At 41.9% G+C, this 2,956-nt stretch overlaps 1 non-coding gene across 1 annotated transcript in view; it reads left to right on the top strand.

Moving 5' to 3' along the window:
• The first annotated feature begins 1,648 nt into the window (after window positions 1–1,648).
• Window positions 1,649–2,956, top strand: part of LOC130452268 (small subunit ribosomal RNA) — a 1,922-nt gene continuing 614 nt past the window's right edge. Inside the window, exon 1 of the ribosomal RNA XR_008910909.1 lies at window positions 1,649–2,956. This exon is cut by the window's right edge and continues 614 nt beyond it. This is a non-coding gene — a ribosomal RNA (small subunit ribosomal RNA).

Genomic DNA, 2,956 nt, shown 5'->3' with positions numbered 1-2,956 from the left:
TTAACACGGTTTTATAGACACTAGCGCCCTCTGCCGGCCAGGCGCCAAACTTGACACGGTTTTTTTTTTCGATGTTATTACTATTTCATACAACTTTTATATGTTACACCTCGACAAGTTCTTATATCCTACCGGCCAGAAGAAAAACTAAACACGGTTTTATAGACACTAGCGCCACCTGCCGGCAAGAAGACAAACTAAACACGGTTTTATAGACACTAGCGCCCTCTGCCGGCCTGAAGCCACGCTTAACACGGTTTTATACACACTAGCGCCACCTGCCGGCCAGAAGACAAACTAAACACGGTTTTATAGACACTAGCGCCCTCTGCCAGCCAGACGCCAAACTTGACACGAATTTACAGACACTAGCGCCCTCTGCCGGCCAGAAGACAAACTAAACACGGTTTTATAGACACTAGCGCCCTCTGCCGGCCAGACGCCAAACTTGACACGAATTTACAGACACTAGCGCCACCTGCCGGCCAGAAGCCACACTTAACACGGTTTTATAGACACTAGCGCCCTCTGCCGGCCAGGCGCAATTCATCTTTTTCGACAAGTTCCTAAGTCGAGCGGAATAAAATTTCACAATAATTGTTTTTTATTATTATCACTAATTTTATACAACTTTTATATAATGCACCTCGGACGTTCATACATCGAGCGGTCATCTAATTTCATAATACTGTTTTCCGTTATTGTTAATATTTTCCATAACACTTTTACGTCTCGGACGGTATGAAGTTTCATAATACTTCTTTTTAATATTCATAATACATCTTTTATATATTTTCACTATACATCTTTATTAATGTTAATGTAGAAAGCGTACCGTTGTACAGCGCACATATATGTGTGGTGTATCGAAGTTGACGTCTCGTTAAATTTTAATGAACTCGTTATAATTTACGTAAAGACGTTGTATCGGTCATTCCACATTATAGTGGATTATATAGTTTTCTGAAAGGGTCCCCGTTCTCCTCCAATATATTATCGTATATTGCTAGCGGTTCCCTTTTTAGATATTATATCAATATATCCACAAATTAAATTATATATTGCGAGATCGCGAATTTAGCTAGCGTTTTACCGCGAGCGATTCATATGCGATCGTCTATAAAAATATATATAATAATATAACATTTATATTATTACACAAAATTGCGATAACTCTCATTATTCCGAGCGAGAATAAAAATTTCGTTCATTATTATCTAATTGTAAACCATGTCGCTTACAATCTAGCGAAGGGTAGAGATAATGTCGAAATTCTATTCCGGTCGACGTAATTATATCTTATTTAAAATATCATTTCGATTAAATTTTAGATAAATTTATAGTCGATTCGGTGAAAATTTTATGAAATATAAGAAAAATATATTATAATATATAAAGCGTGGCGCCGAAAATTATATATTTTCAATAATAAGCGCAGCAAACACCACGCAAACGAAAAAGTAAATAACAATGTGTTTATTATATACGAGAATATAGATGAATATAAAATATTATGTGTATAAATATAAAATATATGTAATATGAAAAAACGTCATCATAATTCTCATCCTCACATTATGTGGTGGATATTGTTATTAAAACTTTTTCGATAATAGTTTTATTATATATAAAATACACAAATAGTAGTTCCCTGGTTGATCCTGCCAGTAGTCATATGCTTGTCTCAAAGATTAAGCCATGCATGTCTCAGTACAAGCCAAATTAAGGTGAAACCGCGAAAGGCTCATTAAATCAGTTATGGTTCCTTAGATCGTACCCACATTTACTTGGATAACTGTGGTAATTCTAGAGCTAATACATGCAAACAGAGTTCCGACCGGAGACGGAAGGAGCGCTTTTATTAGATCAAAACCAATCGGTGGCGGGCTTGCTCGTCATCGTACAATTTGGTGACTCTGAATAACTTTTCGCTGATCGCACGGTCTCGCACCGGCGACGCATCTTTCAAATGTCTGCCTTATCAACTGTCGATGGTAGGTTCTGCGCCTACCATGGTTGTAACGGGTAACGGGGAATCAGGGTTCGATTCCGGAGAGGGAGCCTGAGAAACGGCTACCACATCCAAGGAAGGCAGCAGGCGCGCAAATTACCCACTCCCGGCACGGGGAGGTAGTGACGAAAAATAACGATACGGGACTCATCCGAGGCCCCGTAATCGGAATGAGTACACTCTAAACCCTTTAACGAGGATCAATTGGAGGGCAAGTCTGGTGCCAGCAGCCGCGGTAATTCCAGCTCCAATAGCGTATATTAAAGTTGTTGCGGTTAAAAAGCTCGTAGTCGAATCTGTGTCCCACGCCGCTGGTTCATCGTACGCGGTGTCAACTGGCGTGTCGTGGGACGTCCTGCCGGTGGGCTTAGCTCGCAAGGGCGGCCCAACTCAATCCCGCCGCGGTGCTCTTGACTGAGTGTCGAGGTGGGCCGGCACGTTTACTTTGAACAAATTAGAGTGCTTAAAGCAGGCCAAAATTTTGCCTGAATACTGTGTGCATGGAATAATGGAATAGGACCTCGGTTCTATTTTGTTGGTTTTCGGAACCCCGAGGTAATGATTAATAGGAACGGATGGGGGCATTCGTATTGCGACGTTAGAGGTGAAATTCTTGGATCGTCGCAAGACGGAAAGAAGCGAAAGCATTTGCCAAAAACGCTTTCATTGATCAAGAACGAAAGTTAGAGGTTCGAAGGCGATCAGATACCGCCCTAGTTCTAACCATAAACGATGCCAGCTAGCGATCCGCCGACGTTCCTCCGATGACTCGGCGGGCAGCTTCCGGGAAACCAAAGCTTTTGGGTTCCGGGGGAAGTATGGTTGCAAAGCTGAAACTTAAAGGAATTGACGGAAGGGCACCACCAGGAGTGGAGCCTGCGGCTTAATTTGACTCAACACGGGAAACCTCACCAGGCCCGGACACCGGAAGGATTGACAGATTGA

The sequence above is a fragment of the Diorhabda sublineata genome, unplaced genomic scaffold, assembly GCF_026230105.1.
Source record: "Diorhabda sublineata isolate icDioSubl1.1 unplaced genomic scaffold, icDioSubl1.1 Dsub_58, whole genome shotgun sequence".
NCBI lineage: Eukaryota > Metazoa > Arthropoda > Insecta > Coleoptera > Chrysomelidae > Diorhabda > Diorhabda sublineata.
This window is presented reverse-complemented; position numbering and strand designations above follow the sequence as displayed.